The sequence below is a fragment of the Euphorbia lathyris genome, chromosome 10, assembly GCF_963576675.1.
Source record: "Euphorbia lathyris chromosome 10, ddEupLath1.1, whole genome shotgun sequence".
Classification (NCBI taxonomy): domain Eukaryota; kingdom Viridiplantae; phylum Streptophyta; class Magnoliopsida; order Malpighiales; family Euphorbiaceae; genus Euphorbia; species Euphorbia lathyris.
Window position 1 is genome coordinate 18,982,132 of NC_088919.1, and position 14,917 is coordinate 18,997,048.

Sequence of the window (14,917 nt, forward strand, 5' to 3'; positions counted from 1 at the left end):
CCGGGGCAATACCAGCTTTAGTAGAGCTGCTTGAAAATGGAGGGCCAAGAGGAAAAAAAGACGCTGCAGCAGCCTTGTTCAATCTTTGCATTTATCAAGGGAACAAGGGTAGGGCTGTGAGGGCTGGAATTATAAAAAAGAAGCACAGATAACATGATACTAATAGCAGAAGCAGGAGCTATTCCTGTTCTTGTCAACCTTTTAACTTCTGAAGATGTGTCAATACAAGAAAATTCAGTTACTGCTATTCTAAATCTTTCCATATATGAATCTAACAAGGCAATGATAATGCTTGCTGGTGCCATTCCTTTGTTCAAATTCTCCGAGCTCGGAGCGCAGAAGCAAGAGAGAATGCAGCAGCAACAGTTTTTAGATTGTCACTTGGGGATGAGAACAAAATAATAATTGGTGCATCCGGGGCAATACCAGCTTTAGTAGAGCTGCTTGAAAATAGAGGGCCAAGAGGTAAAAAAGACGCTGCAACAGCCTTGTTCAATCTTTGCATTTATTAAGGGAACAATGGTAGGGCTGTGAGGGCTGGAATTATCAAAAAGAAGCGCAGATAACATGATACTAATAGCAGAAGCGGGAGCTATTCCTGTTCTTGTCAACCTTTTAACTTCTGAAGATGTGTCAATACAAGAAAATTCAGTTACTGCTATTCTAAATCTTTCCATATATGAATCTAACAAGGCAATGATAATGCTTGCTGGTGCCATTCCTTCTATTGTTCAAATTCTCCGAGCTGGGAGCGCAGAAGCAAGAGAGAATGCAGCAACAAGACTTTTTAGCTTGTCACTTGGGGATGAGAACAAAATAATAATTGGTGCATCCGGGGCAAAACCAGCTTTAGTAGAGCTGCTTGAAAATGGAGGGCCAAGAGGAAAAAAAGACTGTAACATCCTTGTTCAATCTTTGCATTTATCAAGGGAACAAGGGTAGGGCTGTGAGGGCTGGAATTAATACAAAGAAGCACAGATAACATGATACTAATAGCAAAAGCAAGAGCTATATATTCCTGTTCTAGTCAACCTTTTAACTTCTAAAGATTTGTCAATACAAGAAAATTCTGTTACTGCCATTCTAAATCTTTCCATATATAAATCTAACAAGGCAATGATAATGCTTGCTGATGCCATTCCTTTGTTCAAATTCTCCGAGCTGGGAGCGCAGAAGCAAGAGAGAATGCAGCAGCAACACTTTTTAGCTTGTCACTTAGGGATGAGAACAAAATAATAATTGGTGCATCCGGGGCAATACCAGCTTTAGTAGAGCTGCTTGAAAATGGAGGGCCAAGAGGAAAAAAAGATGCTGCAACAGCCTTGTTCAATCTTTGCATTTATCAAGGGAACAAGGGTAGGGCTGTGAGGGCTGGAATTATAAAAAAGAAGCACAGATAACATGATACTAATAGCAGAAGCAGGAGCTATTCCTGTTCTTGTCAACCTTTTAACTTCTGAAGATGTGTCAATACAAGAAAATTCAGTTACTGCTATTCTAAATCTTTCCATATATGAATCTAACAAGGCAATGATAATGCTTGCTAGTGCCATTCCTTTGTTCAAATTCTCCGAGCTGGGAGCGCAGAAGCAAGAGAGAATGCAGCAGCAACACTTTTTAGATTGTCACTTGGGGATGAGAACAAGATAATAATTGGTGCATCCGGGGCAATACCAGCTTTAGTAGAGCTGCTTGAAAATAGAGGGCCAAGAGGAAAAAAAGACGCTGCAACAGCCTTGTTCAATCTTTGCATTTATTAAGGGAACAAGGGTAGGGCTGTGAGGGCTGGAATTATCAAAAAGAAGCGCAGATAACAGGATACTAATAGCAGAAGCAGGAGTTATTCCTGTTCTAGTCAACCTTTTAACTTCTGAAGATGTGTCAATACAAGAAAATTCAGTTACTGCTATTCTAAATCTTTCCATATATGAATCTAACAAGGCAATGATAATGCTTGTTGGTGCCATTCCTTCTATTGTTCAAATTCTCTGAGCTGGGAGCGCAGAAGCAAGAGAGAATGCAGCAACAAGACTTTTTAACTTGTCACTTGGGGATGAGAGCAAAATAATAATTGGTGCATCCGGGGCAATACTTGCTTTAGTAGAGCTGCTTGAAAATGGAGGGCCAAGAGGAAAAAAAGAATGTAACAGCCTTGTTCAATCTTTGCATTTATCAAGGGAACAAGGGTAGGGCTGTGAGGGCTGGAATTAATACAAAGAAGCACAGATAACAGGATACTAATAGCAGAAGCAAGAGATATATATTCCTGTTCTAGTCAACCTTTTAACTTCTAAAGATGTGTCTATACAAGAAAATTCCGTTACTGCCATTCTAAATCTTTCCATTTATGAATCTAATAAGGCAATGATAATGCTTGCTGGTGCCATTCCTTCTATTGTTCAAATTCTTCGAGCTGGGAGCGCAAAAGCAGAAGAGAATGCAGCAGCAACACTTTTTAGCTTGTCACTTGGGGATGAGAACAAAATAATAATTGGTGCATCCGGGGCAATACCATCTTTAGTATAGCTGCTTGAAAATGGAGGGCAAAGAGGAAAAAAAGACGCTGCAACAGCCTTGTTCAATCTTTGCATTTATCAAGGGAACAAGGGTAGGGCTGTGAGGGCTGGAATTATAAAAAAGAAGCACAGATAACATGATACTAATAGCAGAAGCAGGAGCTATTCCTGTTCTTGTCAACCTTTTAACTTCTGAAGATGTGTCAATACAAGAAAATTCAGTTACTGCTATTCTAAATCTTTCCATATATGAATCTAACAAGGCAATGATAATGCTTGCTAGTGCCATTCCTTTGTTCAAATTCTCCGAGCTGGGAGCGCAGAAGCAAGAGAGAATGCAGCAGCAACACTTTTTAGATTGTCACTTGGGGATGAGAACAAAATAATAATTGGTGCATCCGGGGCAATACCAGCTTTAGTAGAGCTGCTTGAAAATAGAGGGCCAAGAGGAAAAAAAGACGCTGCAACAGCCTTGTTCAATCTTTGCATTTATTAAGGGAACAAGGGTAGGGCTGTGAGGGCTGGAATTATCAAAAAGAAGCGCAGATAACAGGATACTAATAGCAGAAGCAGGAGCTATTCCTGTTCTAGTCAACCTTTTAACTTCTGAAGATGTGTCAATACAAGAAAATTCAGTTACTGCTATTCTAAATCTTTCCATATATGAATCTAACAAGGCAATGATAATGCTTGTTGGTGCCATTCCTTCTATTGTTCAAATTCTCTGAGCTGGGAGCGCAGAAGCAAGAGAAAATGCAGCAACAAGACTTTTTAACTTGTCACTTGGGGATGAGAGCAAAATAATAATTGGTGCATCCGGGGCAATACTTGCTTTAGTAGAGCTGCTTGAAAATGGAGGGCCAAGAGGAAAAAAAGAATGTAACAGCCTTGTTCAATCTTTGCATTTATCAAGGGAACAAGGGTAGGGCTGTGAGGGCTGGAATTAATACAAAGAAGCACAGATAACAGGATACTAATAGCAGAAGCAAGAGATATATATTCCTGTTCTAGTCAACCTTTTAACTTCTAAAGATGTGTCTATACAAGAAAATTCCGTTACTGCCATTCTAAATCTTTACATTTATGAATCTAATAAGGCAATGATAATGCTTGCTGGTGCCATTCCTTCTATTGTTCAAATTCTTCGAGCTGGGAGCGCAAAAGCAGAAGAGAATGCAGCAGCAACACTTTTTAGCTTGTCACTTGGGGATGAGAACAAAATAATAATTGGTCCATCCGGGGCAATACCATCTTTAGTATAGCTGCTTGAAAATGGAGGGCAAAGAGGAAAAAAAGACGCTGCAACAGCCTTGTTCAATCTTTGCATTTCTCAAGGGAACAAGGGTAGGGCTGTGAGGGCTAGACTTATAAAAAAAAGCACAGATAACAGGATACTAATAGCAGAAGCATGAGCTATGTAATCCTGTTCTAGTCAACCTTTTAACTTCTGAATATGCGTTAATACAAGAAAATTCAGTTACTGCCATTCTAAATCTTTCCATTTATGAATCTAACAAGGCAATGATAATGCTTGCTGGTGCCATTCCTTCTATTGCTCAAATTCTCCGAGCTGGGAGCGTAGAAGCAAAAGAGAATGCAGCAGCAACACTTTTTAGCTTGTCACTTGGGGATGAGAATAAAATAATAATTGGTGCATCCGGGGCAATACCAACCTTAGTAGAGCTGCTTGAAAATGGAGGGCCAAGAGGAAAAAAAGATGTTGCAAAAGCCTTGTTCAATCTTTGCATTTATGAAAGGAACAAGGGTAGGGCTGTGAGGGCTGGAATTATAAAAAAGAAGCACAGATAATAGGATACTAATAGCAGAAGAAAGAGCTATATATTCCTGTTCTAGTCAACCTTTTAACTTCTAAAGATGTGTCAATACAAGAAAATTCTGTCACTGCCATTCTAAATCTTTCCATTTGTGAATCTAACAAGGCAATGCTAATGCTTGCTAGTGCCATTCCTTCTATTGTTCAAATTCTCCGAGTTGGGAGCCCCGAAGCAAGGGAAAATGCAGCAGCAACAGTTTTTAGCTTGTCACTTGGGTAAGAGAACAAAATAATAATTGGTGCATCCGGGGCTATACCAGCTTTAGTAGAGTTGCTTGAAAATGGAGGGCCAAGAGGAAAAAAAGACGCTGCAACAACCTTGTTCAATCTTTGCATTTATTAAGGGAACAAGGGTAGGGCTGTGAGGGCTGGAATTATTAAATAGAAGCGCAGATAACAGGATACTAATAGCAGAAGCAGGAGCTATTCCTGTTCTAGTCAACCTTTTAACTTCTGAAGATGTGTCAATACAAGAAAATTCAGTTACTACTATACTAAATCTTTCCATATATGAATCTAACAAGGCAATGATAATGCTTGCTGGTGCCATTCCTTCTATTGTTCAAATTCTTCGAGTTGGGAGCGCAGAAGCAAGAGAGAATGCAGCAACAAGACTTTTTAGGTTGTCACTTCGGGATGAGAACAAAATAATAATTGGTGCATCCGGGGCAATACAAACTTTAGTAGAGCTGCTTGAAAATGGAGGGCCAAGAGGAAAAAAAGACTGTAACAGCCTTGTTCAATCTTTGCATTTATCAATCGAACAAGGGTAGGGGTGTGAGGGCTGGAATTATTACAAAGAAGCACAGATAACAGGATACTAATAGCAGAAGCAAGAGCTATATATTCATGTTCTAGTCAACCTTTTAACTTCTAAAGATGTGTCAATACAAGAAAATTCTGTTACTGTCATTCTAAATCTTTCCATTTATGAATCTAATAAGGCAATGATAATGCTTGCTGGTGCCATTCCTTCTATTATTCAAATTCTCCGAGCTGGGAGCGCAAAAGCAAGAGAGAATGCAGCAGCAACACTTTTTAGCTTGTCACTTGGGGATGAGAACAAAATAATAATTGGTGCATCCGGGGCAATACTAACTTTAGTAGAGCTGCTTGAAAATGGAGGGCAAATAGGAAAAAAAGACGCTGCAACAGCCTTGTTCAATCTTTGCATTTATCAAGGGAACAAGGGTAGGGCTGTGAAGGCTGGAATTATCAAAAAGAAGCATAGATAACAGGATACTAATAGCAGAAGCATGAGCTATATATTCCTGTTCTAGTCAACCTTTTAACTTCTGAAGATGTGTCAATATAAGAAAATTCAGTTACTGCCATTCTAAATCTTTCCATTTATGAATCTAACAAGGCAATGATAATGCTTGCTGGTGCCATTCCTTCTATGTTCAAATTCTCCGAGATGGGAGCGCAGAAGCAAAAGAGAATGCAGCAGCAACACTTTTTAGCTTGTCACTTGGGGATGAGAACAAAATAATAATTGGTGCATCCGAGGCAATACCAACTTTAGTAGAGTTGCTTGAAAATGGAGGGCCAAGAGGAAAAAAATATGCTGCAACAGCCTTGTTCAATCTTTGCATTTATCAAAGGAACAAGAGTAGGGCTATGAGGGCTAGAATTATCAAAAAGAAGCACAGATAATAGGATACTAATAGCAGAAGTAAGAGCTATATATTCCTGTTCTAGTCAACCTTTTAACTTCTAAAGATGTGTCAATACAAGAAAATTCTGTTACTGCCATTCTAAATCTTTCCATTTATGAATCTAACAAGGCAATGATAATGCTTGCTGGTGCCATTCCTTCTATTGTTCAAATTCTACGAGCTGGGAGCCCCGAAGCAAGGGAAAATGCAGCAGCAACAGTTTTTAGCTTGTCATTTGGGGATGAGAACAAAATAATAATTGGTGCATCTGGGGCTATACCAGGTTTAGTAGAGTTGCTTGAAAATGGAGGGCCAAGAGGAAAAAAAGACGCTGCACCAGCCTTGTTCAATCTTTGCATTTATCAAGGGAACAAGGGTAGGGCTGTGAGGGCTGGAATTATAAAAAAGAAGCACAGATAACAGGATACTAATAGCAGAAGTAGGAGCTATTCCTGTTCTTGTCAACCTTTTAACTTTTGAAGATGTGTCAATACAAGAAAATTCAGTTACTACTATTCTAAATCTTTCCATATATGAATCTAACAAGGCAATGATAATGCTTGCTGGTGCCATTCCTTTGTTCAAATTCTCCGAGCTCGGAGCGCAGAAGCAAGAGAGAATGCAGCAGCAACAGTTTTTAGATTGTCACTTGGGGATGAGAACAAAATAATAATTGGTGCATCCGGGGCAATACCAGCTTTAGTAGAGCTGCTTGAAAATAGAGGGCCAAGAGGTAAAAAAGACGCTGCAACAGCCTTGTTCAATCTTTGCATTTATCAAGGGACCAAGGGAAGGGCTATGAGGGCTGGAATTATCAAAAAGAAGCACAGATAACAGGATACTAATAGCAGAAGCAGGGGTTATATATTCCTGTTCTAGTCAACCTTTTAACTTCTGAAGATGTGTCAATACAAGAAAATTCAGTTACTGCTATTCTAAATCTTTCCATATATGAATCTAACAAGGCAATGATAATGCTTGCTGGTGCCATTCCTTCTATTGTTCAAATTCTCCGAGCTGGGAGCGCAGAAGCAAGAGAGAATGTCGCAGCAACACTTTTTAGCTTGTCACTTGGGGATGAGAACAAAATAATAATTGGTGCATCCGGGGCAATACCGGCTTTAGTATAGCTGATTGAAAATGGAGGGCAAATAGGAAAAAAAGACGCTGCAACAGCCTTGTTCAATCTTTGCATTTATCAAGGGAACAAGGGTAGGGCTGTGAGGGCTGGAATTATAAAAAAAAAGCACAGATAACAGGATACTAATAGCAGAAGCATGAGCTATATATTCCTGTTCTAGTCAACCTTTTAACTTCTGAAGATGTGTCAATACAAGCAAATTCAGTTACTGCCATTCTAATTCTTTCCATTTATGAATCTAACAAGGCAATGATAATTCTTGCTGGTGCCATTCCTTCTATTGTTCAAATTCTCTGAGCTGGGAGCGCAGAAGCAAGAGAGAATGCAGCAGCAACACTTTTTAGCTTGTCACTTGGGGATGAGAACAAAATAATAATTGGTGCATCCGAGGCAATACCAACTTTAGTAGAGCTGCTTGAAAATGGAGGGCCAAGAGGAAAAAAAATGCTGCAACAGCCTTGTTCAATCTTTGCATTTATCAAAGGAACAATGGTAGGGCTATGAGGGCTGGAATTATCCAAAAGAAGCACAGATAATAGGATACTAATAGCAGAAGCAAGAGCTATATATTCCTGTTCTAGTCAACCTTTTAACTTCTAAAGATATGTCAATACAAGAAAATTCTGTTACTGCCATTCTAAATCTTTCCATTTATGAATCTAACAAGGCAATGATAATGCTTGCTGGTGCCATTCCTTCTATTGTTCAAATTCTCCGAGCTGGGAGCCCCGAAACAAGGGAAAATGCAGCAGCAACAGTTTTTAGCTTGTCACTTGGGGATGAGAACAAAATAATAATTGGTGCATCCGGGGCTATACCAGCTTTAGTAGAGCTGCTTGAAAATGGAGGGCCAAGAGGAAAAAAAGACGCTGCAACAACCTTGTTCAATCTTTGCATTTATCAAGGGAACAAGGGTAGGGATGTGAGGGCTGGAATTATAAAAAAGAAGCACAGATAACAGCATACTAATAGCAGAAGCAGCAGTTATTCCTGTTCTTGTCAACCTTTTAACTTTTGAAGATGTGTCAATACAAGAAAATTCAGTTACTACTATTCTAAATCTTTCCATATATGAATCTAACAAGGCAATGATAATGCTTGCTGGTGCCATTCCTTCTATTGTTCAAATTCTCCGAGCTGGGAGCATAGAAGCAAGAGAGAATGCAGCAACAAAACTTTTTAGCTTGTCACTTGGGGATGAGAACAAAATAACAATTGGTGCATCTGGGGCAATACCAGCTTTATGAGAGCTGCTTGAAAATGGAGGGCCAAGAGGAAAAAAAGACGTTGCAACAGCCTTGTTCAATCTTTGCATTTATCAAGGGACCAAGGGTAGGGCTATGAGGGCTGGAATTATAAAAAAGAAGCACAGATAACAGGATACTAATAGCAGAAGCAGGAGCTATATATTCCTGTTCTAGTCAACCTTTTAACTTCTGAAGATGTGTATATACAAGAAAATTCAGTTACTGCTATTCTAAATCTTTCCATATATGAACCTAACAAGGCAATGATAATGCTTGCTGGTGCCATTCCTTCTATTGTTCAAATTCTCCGAGCTGGGAGCGCAGAAGCAAGAGAGAATGTAGCAGCAACACTTTTTAGCTTGTCACTTGGGGATGAGAACAAAATAATAATAATTGGTGCATCCGGGGCAATACCAGCTTTAGTAGAGCTGCTTGAAAATGGAGGGCCAAAAGGAAAAAAAGACGCTGCAACAGCCTTGTTCAATCTTTGCATTTATCAAGGGAACAAGGGTAGGGATGTGAGGGCTGGAATTATCACAAAGAAGCAAAGATAATAAGATACTAATAGCAGAAGCAATAGCTATATATTCCTGTTCTAGTCAATCTTTTAACTTCTAAAGATGTGTCAATACAAGAAAATTCTGTTACTGCCATTCTAAATCTTTCCATTTATGAATCTAACAAGGCAATGATAATGCTTGCTAGTGCCATTCCGTCTATTGTTCAAATTCTCCGAGCTGGGAGCGCACAAGCAAGAGGGAATGCAGCAGCAACACTTTTTAGCTTGTCACTTGGGGATGAGAACAAAATAATAATTGGTGCATCCGGGGCAATACCAGCTTTAGTAGAGCTACTTCAAAATGGAGGGCAAATAGGAAAAAAAGACGCTACGACAACCTTGTTCAATCTTTGCATTTATCAAGGGAACAAGGGTAGGGTTGTGAGGGCTGGAATTATAAAAAAGAAGCACAGATAACAGGATACTAATAGCAGAAGCATGAGCTATATATTCCTGTTCTAGTCAACCTTTTAACTTCTGAAGATGTGTCAATACAAGAAAATTCAGTTACTGCCATTCTAAATCTTTCCATTTATGAATCTAACAAGGCAATGATAATGCTTGCTGGTGCCATTCCTTCTATTGTTCAAATTCTCTGAGCTGGGAGCGCAGAAGCAAGAGAGAATGCAGCAACAACACTTTTTTAGCTTGTCACTTGGGGATGAGAACAAAATAATAATTGGTGCATCCGGGGCAATACCAGCTTTAGTAGAGCTGCTTGAAAATGGAGGGCCAAGAGGAAAAAAGACACTGCAACAGCCTTGTTCAATCTTTGCATTTATCAAGGGAACAAGGGTAGGGCTGTGAGGGCTGGAATTATCAAAAAGAAGCACAGATATCAGTATACTAATAGTAGAAGCATGAGCTATATATTCCTGTTCTAGTCAACCTTTTAACTTCTGAAGATGTGTCAATACAAGAAAATTCAGTTACTGCTTTTCTAAATCTTTCCATATATGAATCTAATAAGGCAATGATAATGCTTGCTGGTGCCATTCCATCTATTGCTCAAATTCTCTGAGCTGGGAGCGCAGAAGCAAGAGAGAATGCAGCAACAACACTTTTTTAGCTTGTCACTTGGGGATGAGAACAAAATAATAATTGGTGCATCCGGGGCAATACCAGCTTTAGTAGAGCTGCTTGAAAATGGAGGGCCAAGAGGAAAAAGACACTGCAACATCCTTGTTCAATCTTTGCATTTATCAAGGGAACAAGGGTAGGGCTATGAGGGCTGGAATTATAAAAAAGAAGCACAGATATCAGCATACTAATAGCAGAAGCATGAGCTATATATTCCTGTTCTAGTCAACCTTTTAACTTCTGAAGATGTGTCAATACAAGAAAATTCAGTTACTGCTATTCTAAATCTTTCCATATATGAATCTAATAAGGCAATGATAATGCTTGTTGGTGCCATTCCTTCTATTGTTCAAATTCTCCGAGCTGGGAGCGTAAAAGCAAGAGAGAATGCAGCAACAACACTTTTTTAGCTTGTCACTTGTGGATGAGAACAAAATAAGAATTGGTGCATCTGGGGCAATACCAGCTCTAGTAGAGCTGTTTGAAAATGGAGGGCTAAGAGGAAAAAAGACACTGCAACAGCCTTGTTCAATCTTTGCATTTATCAAGGGAACAAGGGTAGGGCTGTGAGGGCTGGAATTATCACAAAGAAGCACAGATAATAGGATACTAATAGCAGAAGCAAGAGCTATATATTCCTGTTCTAGTCAACCTTTTAACTTCTAAAGATGTGTCAATACAAGAAAATTCAGTTACTGCCATTCTAAATCTTTCCATTTATTAATCTAACAAGGCAATGATAATGCTTGCTGGTGCCATTCCTTCGATTCTTCAAATTCTCCGAGCTGGGAGCGCAGAAGCAAGATAGAATGCAGCAGCAACACTTTTTAGCTTCTCACTTGGGGATGAGAACAAAATAATAATTGGTGCATCTGGGGCAATACCAGCTTTAGTAGAGCTGCTTGAAAATGGAGGGCCAAGAGGAAAAAAAGATGCTGCAACAGCCTTGTTCAGTCTTTGCTTTTATCAAAGGAACAAGGGTAGGGCTGTGAGGGCTGGAATTATCAAAAAGAAGCACAAATAATAGGATATTAATAGCAGAAGCAAGAGATATATATTCCTGTTCTAGTCAACCTTTTAACTTCTAAGGATGTGTCAATACAAGAAAATTCTGTTACTGCCATTCTAAATCTTTCCATTTATGAATCTAACAAGGAAATTATAATGCTTGCCGGTCCCATTCCTTCTATTGTTCAAATTCTCCGAGCTGGGAGCGCAGAAGCAAGAGAGAATGCAGCAACAACACTTTTTAGCTTGTCACTCGGGGATGAGAACAAAATAATAATTGGTGCATCCGGGGCTATACCAGCTTTTGTAGAGCTGCTTGAAAATGGAGGGCCAAGAGGAAAAAAAGATGCTGCAACAGCCTTGTTCAATCTTTGCATTTATCAAGGGAACAATGGTAGGGCTGTGAGGGCTGGAATTATAAAAAAGAAGCACAGATAACAGGATACTAATAGCAGAAGCAGGAGCTATATATTCTTGTTCTAGTCAACAATTTAACTTATAAAGATGTGTCAATACAAGAAAATTCTGTTACTGCCATTCTAAATCTTTCCATTTATGAATCTAACAAGGCAATGATAATGCTTGTTGGTGCCATTCCTTCCATTGTTCAAATTCTCTGAGCTGGGAGCGCAGAGCAAGAGAGAATGCAACAGCGGGATGAGAACAAAACAATAATTGGTGCATCCGGGGCAATACTAGCTTTAGTAGAGCTGCTTGAAAATGGAGGGCCAAGAGGAAAAAAAGGCGTTGCAACAGCCTTGTTCAATCTTTGCATTTATGAAGGGAACAAGGGTAGGGCTGTGAGGGCTGGAATTATAAAAAAGAAGCACAGATAACAACATACTAATAGCAGAAGCAGCAGCTATTCCTGTTCTTGTCAACCTTTTAACTTTTGAAGATGTGTCAATACAAGAAAATTCAGTTACTGCTATTCTAAATCTTTCTATATATGAATCTAACAAGGCCATGATAATGCTTGCTGGTGCCATTCCTTCTATTGTTCAAATTCTCCGAGCTGGGAGCATAGAAGCAAGAGAGAATGCAGCAACAACACTTTTTAGCTTGTCACTTGGGGATGAGAACAAAATAACAATTGGTGCATCTGGGGCAATACCAGCTTTAGTAGAGCTGCTTGAAAATGGATCGCCAAGAGGAAAAAAAGACGCTGCAATAGCCTTGTTCAATCTTTGCATTTATCAAGGGACCAAGGGTAGGGCTATGAGGGATGGAATTATAAAAAAGAAGCACAGATATCAGCATACTAATAGCAGAAGCATGAGCTATATATTCCTGTTCTAGTCAACCTTTTAACTTCTGAAGATGTGTCAATACAAGAAAATTCAGTTACTGCTATTCTAAATCTTTCCATATATGAATCTAATAAGGCAATGATAATGCTTGTTGGTGCCATTCCTTCTATTGTTCAAATTCTCCGAGCTGGGAGCGTAAAAGCAAGAGAGAATGCAGCAACAACACTTTTTTAGCTTGTCACTTGTGGATGAGAACAAAATAAGAATTGGTGCATCTGGGGCAATACCAGCTCTAGTAGAGCTGTTTGAAAATGGAGGGCTAAGAGGAAAAAAGACACTGCAACAGCCTTGTTCAATCTTTGCATTTATCAAGGGAACAAGGGTAGGGCTGTGAGGGCTGGAATTATCACAAAGAAGCACAGATAATAGGATACTAATAGCAGAAGCAAGAGCTATATATTCCTGTTCTAGTCAACCTTTTAACTTCTAAAGATGTGTCAATACAAGAAAATTCAGTTACTGCCATTCTAAATCTTTCCATTTATTAATCTAACAAGGCAATGATAATGCTTGCTGGTGCCATTCCTTCGATTCTTCAAATTCTCCGAGCTGGGAGCGCAGAAGCAAGATAGAATGCAGCAGCAACACTTTTTAGCTTCTCACTTGGGGATGAGAACAAAATAATAATTGGTGCATCTGGGGCAATACCAGCTTTAGTAGAGCTGCTTGAAAATGGAGGGCCAAGAGGAAAAAAAGATGCTGCAACAGCCTTGTTCAGTCTTTGCTTTTATCAAAGGAACAAGGGTAGGGCTGTGAGGGCTGGAATTATCAAAAAGAAGCACAAATAATAGGATATTAATAGCAGAAGCAAGAGATATATATTCCTGTTCTAGTCAACCTTTTAACTTCTAAGGATGTGTCAATACAAGAAAATTCTGTTACTGCCATTCTAAATCTTTCCATTTATGAATCTAACAAGGAAATTATAATGCTTGCCGGTCCCATTCCTTCTATTGTTCAAATTCTCCGAGCTGGGAGCGCAGAAGCAAGAGAGAATGCAGCAACAACACTTTTTAGCTTGTCACTCGGGGATGAGAACAAAATAATAATTGGTGCATCCGGGGCTATACCAGCTTTTGTAGAGCTGCTTGAAAATGGAGGGCCAAGAGGAAAAAAAGATGCTGCAACAGCCTTGTTCAATCTTTGCATTTATCAAGGGAACAATGGTAGGGCTGTGAGGGCTGGAATTATAAAAAAGAAGCACAGATAACAGGATACTAATAGCAGAAGCAGGAGCTATATATTCTTGTTCTAGTCAACAATTTAACTTATAAAGATGTGTCAATACAAGAAAATTCTGTTACTGCCATTCTAAATCTTTCCATTTATGAATCTAACAAGGCAATGATAATGCTTGTTGGTGCCATTCCTTCCATTGTTCAAATTCTCTGAGCTGGGAGCGCAGAGCAAGAGAGAATGCAACAGCGGGATGAGAACAAAACAATAATTGGTGCATCCGGGGCAATACTAGCTTTAGTAGAGCTGCTTGAAAATGGAGGGCCAAGAGGAAAAAAAGGCGTTGCAACAGCCTTGTTCAATCTTTGCATTTATGAAGGGAACAAGGGTAGGGCTGTGAGGGCTGGAATTATAAAAAAGAAGCACAGATAACAACATACTAATAGCAGAAGCAGCAGCTATTCCTGTTCTTGTCAACCTTTTAACTTTTGAAGATGTGTCAATACAAGAAAATTCAGTTACTGCTATTCTAAATCTTTCTATATATGAATCTAACAAGGCCATGATAATGCTTGCTGGTGCCATTCCTTCTATTGTTCAAATTCTCCGAGCTGGGAGCATAGAAGCAAGAGAGAATGCAGCAACACCACTTTTTAGCTTGTCACTTGGGGATGAGAACAAAATAACAATTGGTGCATCTGGGGCAATACCAGCTTTAGTAGAGCTGCTTGAAAATGGATCGCCAAGAGGAAAAAAAGACGCTGCAATAGCCTTGTTCAATCTTTGCATTTATCAAGGGACCAAGGGTAGGGCTATGAGGGATGGAATTATCAAAAAGAAGCACAGATAACAGGATACTAATAGCAGAAGCAGGAGCTATATATTCCTGTTCTAGTCAACCTTTTAACTTCTGAAGATGTGTCAATACAAGAATATCCAGTTACTGCTATTCTAAATCTTTCCATTTATGAATCTAACAAGGCAATGATAATGCTTGCTGGTGCCATTCCTTCTATTGTTCAAATTCTCCGAGCTAGGAGCACAGAAGCAAGAGAGAATGCAGCAGTAAGACTTTTTAGCTTGTCACTTGGGGAAGAGAACAAAATAATAATTGGTGTATCCGGGGCAATACCAGCTTTAGTAGAGCTGCTTGAAAATGGAGGGCCAAGAGGAAAAAAAGATGTTACAACAGCCTTGTTCAATCTTTGCATTTATCAAGGGAACAAAGGTAGGGCTGTGAGGGCTGGAATTATAAAAAAGAAGCATAGATAACATGATACTAATAGCAGAAGCATGAGCTTTATATTCCTGTTCTAGTCAACCTTTTAACTTCTGAAGATGTGTCAATACAAGAAAATTCAGTTACTGGTATTCTAAATCTTTCCATA